We start from the raw sequence: 13,018 nt of genomic DNA, 5'->3' as shown, positions 1-13,018 counted from the left end.
ACCAAATCATTTCTGCAGGCCCTACACAAAGTAGGAGCTCAAGGTCCCAGAACCTGAGGCCTGGCTTTCCTGCCCTCTCCACATCCCATCCGGCAGCATCTGGTTCCAGGGTCAGGTGGCAGGAGATGATTGACCCAGGAATCATTGAGCCAGCCCTTTTCTGTAGCTGCTGCTCCTGTCACTTCCCCTCCCCTCCTGTCTCTGCAGGATAGAACAGCTTCCCACCCTTGTTCCTCCCTCACCTGCTAATTCTAACCAGGCCTGGGCCCAGGAACTGAGGAAGCAGCTGGAACGGGGCAAACGTCCTGCCTTTGGAGGGCCATGGATGCAGACCCACACAAACCAGACTGTCCCAGGGCTCTGGAGACACCAAAGCCAGGAGGAAAGAGAACTTTGAACAGGGTGCTATTTTAGGGAAGGGAAAGCTCTTTAGCTCTTTAGAGGTGACATTTGAGCAAAAATTCGAATGACAAGAAGGAAGTGAGCCAGTATCTACTGCAAGGACATTGCAGAGAGAAGGACTGCTAAAATGGAAAGGTGCAAAATCTTAAATGAAGGTTGCACAGCTCCATAAATATACCAAAAATCATTAAAGCTCATGCTTTAAATGTGTGCATGATGGTATGTGACTTGAATCTCCATACGGCTGCTAAATAATTAACAATACATTCTTCAAATATATATTTTCACAGACCCTATTTACACTCCTTTAGGACAACATAGGGCAAATCATGTGATGAGTTAATCAGGGTCCTTCTTAACCCTTTCCCTCTTCCTTTCATTGTCCTGCTCCCCAGGGCCTTCCTAAGCAACTGGGTTAATCAATGAGCACATTCCCAGTAAGGCCATCACACCTGCTGGTATCATCTTGCACTGTTGGTGTCTTCCCCTCTCCTCCCATCCCCCCAAGATTACTGTTTAGACAAAGGCCTTTAATGGTTTAACCCATTGTCACTATTCTTGGCCACAGGGCCTAGTCTGGAAGAGACTTAAGGACACACTTAAAAGTTGGAACTGTTAAATAACTTTCTGTGGGTTTTTTTAAATTTCAACTCGTAGAAACCCACATGCCACAATTAAGAGTGTGTGGTCTAAAGGTTGGGATTTTTAAGTGCCCCAGTAGGCCAGTAGGATAGAAATGCTTAATTCAGGGCAACTTTTCTATAACCCTGAACCAAGCTAGAGAGATAAGCATCTACCTTTTCTTTTCAGGCATGCATCTGCCGAAAGAGCAGAGGACAAGTATAAAGAGAAACTTTCAAAGGATTTTTCTCTTACTAGTTAGCCATACTTCCTCTGTTCTGAGTGAGACTGCAGGAACAGCCAAATATGCACAGAATACCTTCCTGTGTTAGAGGAATAATGGGCCCAGACACTGAAAACCATGTAAAATAAAAATGGAGCTGGCCAGCCTTATTGAAGACTCATTTTAATACAAATAGCACTGAATTTTAAACACTGTCCATTAAGACCCAGCCTCCCGGGGAAACCATCCTCCCCCACGGACTCCTGTGAACTACGCTGATGGAGGACAGATAACTTGCCATACATGTTGACTCAAACAAAACAATGATAATCTCTTAAATTTTGGGATATCTCACTCTGATGTGATAACCGCAAAGCAAATTTTCTCTTCTTTCAGTTTGTAGACCAGTTTCAAGTTGTTTAAGCCCAGGTTTGCTGTAAGGGAAAAGCAAATTATTTCAGTGCAAGAAAAAAATGGCAATAGCAAGTTTGTACAGCTCAGCTCACATAAAATATGAATATGGCCAAGGTTAGTAAGCCTCCAGGGGAACACTGAAGGGTGAGCTTACCACAGAAAAATGCAGGCCCCAGCTTGAAACATCCATAAAGCTAACTGAAACAAAAAAAAAAAAAAAAAAAAACTACAGGTTTCTCTGAACATACTAAGAAGACTCCCAAGACAACTGGTGTCCGTCAGGACTCACATGGGCTGCGGTGGAATCTGGACAGCTGTTGGAGATGGGTTATCACCTTATTTCTTTGCTTACAAATTAAATGAGGGAGAGAGAGAACTAACATGTCAAAATCCAGAGATGAGATTTTAGTAAGAGAAAAATGCACTGGAGATAGTCACTCGAGCAACTTGGCTGCAAGCACTGATCTTGTTTTGGTGTCATTGTTTTTATTTTCATTGTTTAAATTAGAGTCTCTCATGCATGAACTGAAAAACCTAATTACTAATTATAATTCATGTTACAGCATATTCTTATTCAGGTCCATGGATGTGAGGCAAAGCTACTCAGCCAATTTTTCTCTGGGAGAGACAAGGACAAGCCCTCCCCATGACCAATCAAGGAATAATCATACATCCCAACTGAATGTAGTAATCACATCTAAGGTTATGTCTTAAGTTTTACCCCCTTTCCTTGTAGGAGAAGGAATTTAGAAGCAAGAGTTGTCTAAATTGTACTGGATAAAGGCAAAAAAGATAATTAAGAAAAAGAGTCCCCAAAGAGTTGAAATCCAGAGAGTCCAAAGAAAGATATAATGGATTTTTTAATTTCCCTTTTCCTACTTCTTTACTATAAGGTTCCCATCACTCCTCTCATTATGAGAGCTAAATGTTTTAGCTGCCAAATGATATTTGGTTCTTATCAGCCTTTTTCTTTTATATATCTGGAACCAAGGGAAACAATTTGTTTACAAGCACCAAGCAGCTAACCATGATTATCTCTTTGATAAACAACACTTGAAAAAAATGGAATTTATTTTGCTATGAAGCCTTTCTCCTACCCAAACTCTGTTCCCAGATATTACATCTTGAATCAGCTCTGGGAACTCTTTTGGAGGTCCTATCAGACCAGTGCTTCTCAACCTTTGTTTAACTAGAGTGATCATGTAATGTCTAAGCCAGGATATTTGAGGAGCAAAAGAAAGGGGTGCTATACATATTTATTCCTAAACAATAAGTGTAAGCTGGGACAGAAGTGAAAAAACCAAGCTTGCAGCCATCTTCTATTTAACTCATATCCACATAATATTTTCATTCTTAGGGTGCCTGGGTGGATCAGTCAGTTAAGCATCTGCCTTCGGCTTTGGCCATGATCTCAGGGTCTTGGGATCAAGCTGGGCTCCCTGCTTAGAGGGAGTCTGCTTCTCCCTCTTTCTCTGAACCCTATGCACCTCCACTCATGTGCTTGTTCTCTCTCTCTTAAATAAATAAATAAATAAATAAATAAATAAATAAATAATCTTTTTAAAAATATTTTCTTTCTCCATTTTCTATTTATCCATGATTTTCCATCAGTCTAGGGGATCTCCTAGTCCACGAGGCTAAGGAGAGTCTAGCCTTTCTTTCTTGTAGTTTATATTGCAGAAAAATAATTATATTGAATATGTTTTCTCCCAGCAAACATTCCTCCAGAATGAAATATCAATATTTCTCCTGTGAGGGATATGTGTCGCTACTGAATTGGTTCAATTGAAAAATCTCATTGAAAACTGTGGCAGCAACCCTCTCTGAGCTCCAGCAGGCCAGTGTGCTATGGTGGAGAAAGAGGGGATCATGCAGCACCTCTGTACCTGTGAGCAAAAGATGTTCTGGGAATAAAAGGTCATGGCATGGTGCTGAGTTTAAGCAACCTCCTCATTCCAAATGCAGGGTCTGAGTCGGGTCCAGAAGAATGGAAAATACTTGAAAGTTTTCAATAAATTCAGTGTCAGTGACTGACCATCAGACAAATTCAATCACCAATGTCCTGGGCCTGGTTACTAAACTAGCCAACCAAGTCTAGTGGAAATGTAATCCAGGAGCCTACAGATGTCCTACACAATGTGGGAGGCAACTGTACTTCAACTGCTTGGTGATCAGGGAAAAGTGGGCTTTGAAAAGGGCAGATACGAAAGGTGTTTATGTGACAAGACAGGAATATCATCTCCACAGTGCAGCCTTGAGAAAGACAAAGGGTCAAAATCCAGCAGCCTTGAGAAAGATAAAAGGTCAAAATCCACCAGGTGCCATGAGATTTGTCTCGGCTGAAACTGTCACTGATAGAACAGCGAGTCACAGAACTCAGTTTTGCTAGTGTTGTACCCTGGAATGGAGTTGTCCTGGACAGAGTTCCCTTTCACAAAGAAAAAAAAAAAATGCTTTATGAATGGATATGCCCAAACAGTATAATAACACAGGTCACCCCACTGCATAGCTCTTCGACAAGAAACAACAAGGCTGTTGTTGCTCATTTGACTGAAATCAGTCAGCAGTGGATGCAGAGTGTCTGGTGTCCCCACAGGACACAAGATAGAAGCTCTAAGTCATTGAGTTGGAGGGGCCAGAGGCAACCTGGTAAACAGCTTCTAGTCCAGCCATTCTCTTTTTTTTTTTTTTTAATTTATTTATTCATGAGATACACAGAGAGAGGGAGAGGCAGAGACACAGGCAGAGGGAGAAGCAGGCTCCACGCAGAGAGCCCGATGTGGGACTTGATCCCGGGTCTCCAGGATCGCACCCCGGGCCAAAGGCAGGCACCAAACCACTGAGCCACCCAGGGATCCCCAGCCATTCTCTTTAATCACAGTATTGCCAAATAGAGGATCAGCCAAGGTTTGAGGACCTTTATTCTAGAATCAGCAGCTTCCAGGGCTGGGCTTGGATAACTGGGGCTAGGTAAGAATTTTACCTGAACAGCATTTCTGGAACTTACTTAATCATATGAAATTATTTATGAGAGAGCAAGAAGGAAAGAAATGAAAAGAGGTAGGACATTTGGGACTTCAGAGAGTTCCAGAACTTTTAGAGGCAATAGATGGTAGTGTGAGAAAAAAGTGTTTTCTGTCCTAAACATAACTACCAAGGCCCATGGGAAGCTTTGAAATGCTCTTAATGTGCATTTGGAACATCTCGGTGAAATGCCTCATCCTTACTTCTTAGGTTTTGGAAAGGCAGTGATGTTGATGGCCTAGAAGCTTCTTTCTGCTGCCAATGCCCACAAATGCTTCTGAAATTTACAAGAGATCTAGTTTGGCTAATTCTATTTACTTACTTATTTTTGAGCAGTATGGTGCTGTTCTTTCATCTAAAGCAAGTAAATGGACAAGAATGTGTAGTGTCCACTAACCGGGCATCTTCATCCCCCTCCATGCTGGACTCATGAATGAAGTCAAGAAGGAGAACTGCTCCTCACCACAACATTGGGTTACCAGGGCTGGAAGCTTCTGTTTCATCCTGCCTCTTCAACAACCAGTCTCCATGGGGTAAAATCAACAGGAGACTCAGGATAATGTGTGCCTTTGTCCCCAAAGGGCCACACTAATAACCTTTTGAAGGGCATTTTACATTTCTGCTCCCTGGGAGGACTTTTTAGTCTCTCAAGCCTTGCGGTCTGTTTGAACAAGAAATCATTTTACACTCCTGAATAACACATTCCTCTCCAACTATTTCTACATAACTTCCAGGATATGAAAACCACCCGAGGCTTCCAACATGGCTGCTTTCTTTCCTCTCATAAACAAACTCAGCAGTAATCATGCCAGTGTGGTCACTCTGAAGCCTTGTATTGCTTAAGATTTTACCCTTGGTCTTTTTGTTCTGCCAGACACTGATTATGACATTCTACCCCAAGTCTGGAGAGCAGGATGGCTCTCTTCTGCTGGCCTTTTGCCCAAAGCCTGTTCCTCTGTTGGCCATAAATATATGATGTCAGCCTGATGGATCCAGGCTCAGTATGGCAAGTTCAATAGTGGCCTCAAAAATATCAGATCCTAATCCCAGGAACCTGTAAATATCACCTTATAAGGAAAAAGGACTTTGTATATATTATTAAGTTCAGGATTGTGAGATGAGAAAACTATCCTGGATTATCGGGGTGGGCCCTAAATACAATCACCTGTATCCTTATAAGAGGAAGGTGGAAAGAAATTTGACACAGACAGGGAAGGCAGAGACCACATAGACAGAGTGGAGTGATGCAGCCACAAGCCAAAGAATTGTGACAGCCACCGGGAGCTGGAGTAAAGCTGAGTTTGGACACCTGGCCCTCAGAACCATTGTTACAGCAGGCACAGGAGACTATATCACCGGTTACCCGAGTCAGACCTCTGGCACCTGCCGCTGTGAAGCCACATGTATTAGCCCCTAACTTCTGTGACGCTTTTGAGGAAGAGCTGCTGTTTTTCTGTCCTCAACTGACTCAGGAGAATTGGTTTCTCTGGTGCCATTCTGATCTGTGAAAACCAAACAAAGAAACCAAAGCCCCAAAGGGATATTCAAACATGAATGCTTAAGTTCCATGAATTTTTATGAATTTTTAAGTTGGTTCCCAGTGAAGCTCCCCCTCCACCGAGCTTGTTTGTTTTATTTAAGCTGAAATGCCATACAAAATGTCTTCAAGCCACTTGATAGATGGATAAAAACGCTTTTGATTTAGCTGTGTGAATATGGCCATTTAATTTTTCTGGATTTCAACTTCTTCATCTGACACTGGAAATTATAAAATGCCTATCTCATTCAAATGATAAAAGAAACTTCCCTGGCAGTAGGATAGATCTGAAATTCATCAGTAAAGTGTTTTCCACCAGGATTAATGTTACTACCTAATTCTTTCTTCAATGCCTACAGCCCTGACTAAATCTGATGCCTTCAAGCGCACTGGGACTTTTTTCCCAGAACAATGTTGCAAAAAAAAGGGGGAGGTAGTGGTGGGGAATCTCTTAAGAGATCCAATATAAAAGAACTTTAATTAAAACCAGCTCAGGAAGCGTTATTTCAAATTAGTTTATACCATTAGTCCCAAAGGGATTTTGAATTCAGCCATGAAAACTATGTTCTAGATTAAACCTTAGCCAATAAGACTCAATTATGGAAAAAAATATATTTATTTTTATAGATCTTAAATAAGAGATGTCTTATTGAGTTTGAAATCTTAAGGAAACCAATAGGAAACCGAATTCTTTTTTATTTATTTATTTTTTGGACTTTGCATTCCATGCAACTCTGTAAAGTAAATGGCAAAAGCTTTCTAATGCTATTTCATGGTCTTAAATACACTTTAGAGCTTCAGGGTGTTTTAAAAATATCATTAACATAAGCCAGATTGAAAAAAAAAGTAGCACTTTCTGGAATCTAAATTAAATTGATTGCTGTCCAAGATTTTTTGCATTAGGAGATGCCAGGGGAGGGAAAAAAAAGACTATTACTCATTTTCTGCAGGTATTTGGAGTCTCCTACGCACCCAAGAGTGAAAAGTGCTTTGGAAACAGGCTGCATGACCTAGTGAGCACGGTTATGCCCCCGTCCTTACCAGGAGGACCAAATGGTGGGGTAGGAGATCCCCAGGCGAAGTAGCCTGCATACTAGGATGATGTGGTTGCTAACCTCTTACACAGTTCCTCCTCAGGCTTCTGCTTTGTTACCTGTAAGATGGGAGAGGCAAATCAGATGATCTAGAAAGTTCCTTCAAGCTCACACACTCCATGACTGCATGAAGACCAAGGAAAATTGAGGGTATCCAGAGGTCCATTTATTGAGTCAGCACATAGCGACAAGCATCGAAAGGGCTGGTAAGGTGATGGGCTCTGCTCTAGGTAAGACACAAAACCGAAAAGTGGGGGGAAATGCTGCATTTAGGAAGAAAAATCTCACTTCCTGAAAGAGATCTTTCCTGAAAACTCTCAGGGAACTGGTGCTGGTAGCTCCACCTGCCCCAGTCGACCCACACTCTCTGTCAGATGCCTCTTGGTTGACTTCTTCACCAATGGAACTTACTTTTCTCTTAATCTATGTTTTAGCTGATTATCTGTCCTCACTCACCAAACTTCAATCCTGTCAGAGCAGGGATCAACGTGTCCCCCCACCCCCATCCTGGCCCTGGTTGAAGTGACTGAATGGATCCACTCTGGCCTCTTAAAAATCTGTTCTCTACACTGAAACGAGAGTGCTCTTCTCAAAATGTAAATGTAGTCATATTATTTCATGGTGCAGAGCCCATCAGCAACTCTGAGGAGGAAGACTAAATCTCTGGTCCTGGCCTATAATCGGGTCCCTGTTACTCCACTGCCCTATCACACTCAGAAACTTGACCCGTCTGGTCTCCGTTCACTTCTCCTCATGCACCATGCTCATTCACGGGAACAGGCTCCCCTAAAAGAACACGCAAATCCCATTCCCAACCGTTGCCCAGTGAACTACCTTTCATACCTCAGCTAGCTCTTGAGTCTTCCTGCATTGCTGACACATGCTTGGGCACACACAGCTGGGCCTAGAGCAGGCGACCCTTCTTCATCTGCCCAGAAAAGACCCTGCTCTCCTCCAGGGCATCTGTCTCAGTGTGCAGATGTTCACTTACTCACAGGATTATCGGTTTCATATTTCTCACCCTTACTTTGCCACAAGATTGGAGACAGCTGGGGCCAATGCTTTGGCTCACCCTGGTGTCCTCAGAGCCTAGGCAATGCCTGATACATGGTAGCCATGCCATCAGTATTTGCAGGATGAACGAATGAATGAGCGAGGGCGTGAACAGATGAATGAACAACAACTTCATATTTGGATAAAGCCAAAACCTCTGAATTGTCTTCAATAGTTTGAGAAATTGTTTTTAAAATCCAACTGTCACGGTAACGAAAGCAGACTTCCTTTCAAAACCGATCTCCTCAAACTACAAAGCTATGCTCCTTTCGGCCGATTAATCATATCAGAGACCAGCAAGGAAGGCCTCCCCGAGTTATAATCCCCCAGCACAACCGGAGCTCCCTGCTGCCCTGTCTCTTTATACTCACTCATTCCAACCAGAACGTTTTAATTTGGAGCAAATAATGAACCTCAAGAGGAAAAGGGGAAAGGGGGGTGTTGGTCATGGGGCCACGGAATTTGAGTCAGTGTCTGGTTACCATTTAGGGCCTAAAACAAAACAGCTAGAGCCAAGGAACTGGCAGTTGCAACTGCTCTTTGTTCTGTTTTTAAAAAGAAAATTCCATAAAACACAGTTCTGAGGCTCAAAGCAAAAATGTTTTCTGTGTTACACAGGATCTACCGGAAGTGTTCCTCAAAACCACTGAAAACCCAGAACAACAGGACAACTTTCGCTTTAGGAGAGAAAAGAGGGGCGCCTGGGTGGCTCAGTCGGTTGAGCATCTGCGTTTGGCTCAGGTCATGATCCCAGGATCCTGGGATCAAGCCCCACAAGGGGAATCCCTGCTCAGCAAAGAGTCTGTTTCTCCCTCTCCCTCTGCTCTCTTCCCCTGCTCTCTGTCTCTCTCTCTCTTTCTCTCAAACAAATAAATAAAATCTTTAAAAAAAAAAAAGAAAGAAAGAAAGAAAAGAAGGAAGGAAGGAAGGAAGGAAGGAAGGAAGGAAGGAAGGAAGGAAGGAAGGAAGGAAGGGAGGAAGGAAAAGGAGAGAAAAGACCCATTATGAGATCCGGATTGAGAAACTGGAGAAAGAAGTATTTTCCTCAATGGAGAGGTAATGGGTATCGCAAATGCTGATTCCCCCATATGCACAAATATTTAGGAGATAATCTTTATACCCACCAGGAAACACAAGACAGGAAATTACACAAATAGCCATTGAGGCAGAAAGCAGGTAACTGATAACAAAGAAAGCGGCAGAGGTACTGCCAGCATGAGGGGAGGAGAAATCATGAGGACAATGGAAGGAGTCAAATGGCAGAAGCTTATCCCAGGAAAGCAGAGCAGAACAGTAGCTGGAGACCCAAATGATGCTGTGGAGATAAGAGAAAAATGTAAACACAACTTGATAATTGAACAGCAGTTGCTCCAGCCAGGGAGAAAACATCCATACGTCCTGAAGAAATGTGAAATATTAGAAACCCGTAGGATGGCTCTAACCCAGATCTTATCCTGACTCACATTCCAGTCCAGAGCCAGAAAACGAACGAATAAAAATAAAATACGGTAAACTGTTTTTCTTCCATGCGTGCCCCTCTCATGGCCTCGGTGGAGGCAGACACCTGGCTGGGGCACCTGCCATCACTGGAGCATCCAGTTCACCCCACTGGGCCCCCATGTAAAAGCAGGGTGTCTCCTGTCCCTCTGTGATGCATGGAGTCTTTAACATCTGCAGAGAAGCATGTGGGAAAGCAGACACTCGCAGATAGAAGACAGCTCTTCCATCAATCAGCTGTGTGACCTTGAGCCGGTGGCCCAACTCAGCCAGACTCAGTTTACTCATCTGAGAAAAAAAGGAAAAGCTGTGGAAAATAATTACCTATGGTTGAGGGAGGTCCAATAACGTGCTCAAAGGTACACAGTAGGCAGACTCAAGCCTTACCGATACCAGAGACCCTATTTTTTCCACTGTGACACAGGGCTCCCCAGGGAAACCACATTGGGTTTGCGTTCACGAAAGACAGGTATTAACACTTGGGACTAAATATGATAACAAGCCACATAAAGTCCCAGCACTTGAGAACCGTGCAGCAACTATGAACCACTGCCACGGTTGCTCTTTGTAAGTGCTTTGAGTCCAGCGTCTTGCTGAATGAGGGGAAGAAAATGAATAATAATTTCTCACAAGGTAAATTCTCTGTACTTTTTCCGAAGCCTTTCTTCTAAATATTTATTTCATGTCATGATCCGCAAGGGGTATATATTGAACAACCTCTAAGTTGCTGATCATTGGAGAGTTGACCCAGTTGGCCAAGTTCAAGAGGTACCTGAAGAAAGATCTCCTGAAAACTCAGGGGCCAGCTTGGGTAAAATATATGCTTTCTTGTTGTAAATAATCCATTGACTGTAACGATTTTCAGGTACTTGATTTCACATCTGTGAGACATATGAAATTGGTGGGGGCTGAAGTCAATGAGGAAATGAGCCTCATTTCATTTCAGTTTTTAGGGTCTCTCTACACCAAAATCCATTCTGTTTCCTGGAGAAGTACAGCTTTTTCCAGATGGAATTTCAAAGTTCTGCTACAGCTTCCAAATACTGACTGTATCCACCAGATCCATCCTGGCCCTTGTATTTGGTTTTGGATGGTAATCACCAAACCTCATCATACCACTAGGATTTCAATTTGGTTTCTTAACTGAAACCTTGTGATGGAGCTCTGCAACCCACTCTCCCCCAGTTAGTGCCAGTGGGCTTTTAAGTGGATCAACATTAGTCCTCCTGACACTCAGCCCTGAAGCCATAATTCCATTTGAAGCAAATTCAGAGAGTCAACGAACTGCATGCCGACACAGTCTTGGCACAAAGCTGATGCTCAACAAACATCTGCTGAGTGAAAGAATGAAAGACAAGATGCTAACACAGGGTAATAATCCTCCATGGCAGCAGGTACTTCACTGGGTGTCTTTGAAATGCTATTTTACAGATTCTTCTCTTTTACCCTAAAGCCTTCCTCATTTTCTAAATCAAAAAACTGAGACTGAGAAAGAAAGATATAGTAATGGGTTTAAAATTACACAGCTGTTTTACAGCTGAGTCAAGATTCAGACCCACATCTGCTTAGATGGCAAAACCCTTATTCTTTGCACCAAACTGTGTGCTTCTCTCTCCATGAAACTCCAAGTAACATGGGATTCACATGCATATAATGACAACTAAACCAAAGCAAAGAGATTTTCCCGCAGGCTAAATTAAAAAATCCTGATTTTTTTTTTTTTTTTAAGCTAGGCCTCTTTGCTGCTGCTACATGGGATTTACAGAGAAACAGGACAGGTAGGACAAGCCCTGTCCTCAAGGTTTAAATTTAGAATTTCACCAGAACTATTATGTGTTAAAAAAAAAGAAGTTTTCATGTGAAACATTCATATTTCTGTTTTATCTCTAAGTGAAGTAATCTGAAAATAGAGTATTTTATTAGTCAGGAATTGAGTTTTGCTGAAATGTAAAAGAAAACACAGGTGGCAGTGACTTAAAAGAAGTATAGAGATGAGAAATTGATGGCTGGCATGGAATTTCTACAATGTCATCAGGATGCAGGCTCCTCTATCCTTAGCACATAGTTTTCAGTCTTACAGTATCTTCGAGATCCCAACATGGCTGCTGGAGCACCAACAATTACAGTGGCCATTCCAGGCAAAAGGAGGATAGAAGGGCCAAAGGCAAAGGAGTATATGTCAGTCAAGACAAGCTCCTTTAAATTCCTTTCCCAGAAGCCCCATCCAGTGATTTCTGTTAACATCTCTTTGGCTAAAACCATATCACAAGTGAGACAGGTTAGAAAATGAACACACATAAGGTAGCTGCATTGACAACACAACAAAATGTGATTCTCGCAGTAAGAAAAAGGAGAGAATATTAGGTAAGCAACTACCACGTCTGACACAAAGCCTGAAGTAGCCCTTAGACATATGGCATTTAATGAGTGTCTTGAAACTAGATCTGCTCAGAAGGACAGGGTGGTGTGTGGAAGGCAGACTCCTCGCTTCCGTGGAGTATAACAAAGCCATGGGGGAGCCCTTGGCTTCAAATGTTGGATAATACAGAGGTTAAAAATTATTTGCCTTGGGGCCCCTGTGTGGCTCAGTTGGTTAAGTACCTGCCTTTAGCTCAGGTCATGATCCCGGAGTCCTGGGACCGAGCCCCACAGGAGCTCCCTGCTCGGTGGGGAGTCTCCTTCTCCCTCTGCCCCTCACCCTGCTCTCATGATCTCTTTCTCTCTCTCTCTCAAATAAATACAAATAAATAAATAAATCTTTTTTTTAAAGTTATCTGGCTTATTTAAAAAATCTATCTAAATTAAAAGAAAACATAATTTCATCAAGGATATCAGTGAGCCATCAAATAACCTTGGCTTCAATATTTCTCAAGTATTGAACTATGAGATTTATATGTTCATTTCATATTCCCCCAGAAACCTAAAGGGAAATGTGCCTGATCTTATGGCTAAAGGTAAAGCATCCCTACCTAAGGAAGACATTACCACAGTCCAGAAAACCAGATTCCCCCCTCTTCTCCCACAGAACACATCTGGGGAAGCTGCTGGGAATGCACCCGTGCCCAAAGTAAGAGGGGCTCCGAACTGAGCACTTAGGCGACTGGCAAGAATCCTGAGCTCCTCACATTGGAATCAGTCTTACAGGTGCCCAAG

This window comes from Canis lupus, chromosome 1 (assembly GCF_048164855.1).
Source record: "Canis lupus baileyi chromosome 1, mCanLup2.hap1, whole genome shotgun sequence".
In the NCBI taxonomy this organism is placed as follows: Eukaryota; Metazoa; Chordata; class Mammalia; order Carnivora; family Canidae; genus Canis; species Canis lupus.
This window is presented reverse-complemented; position numbering follows the sequence as displayed.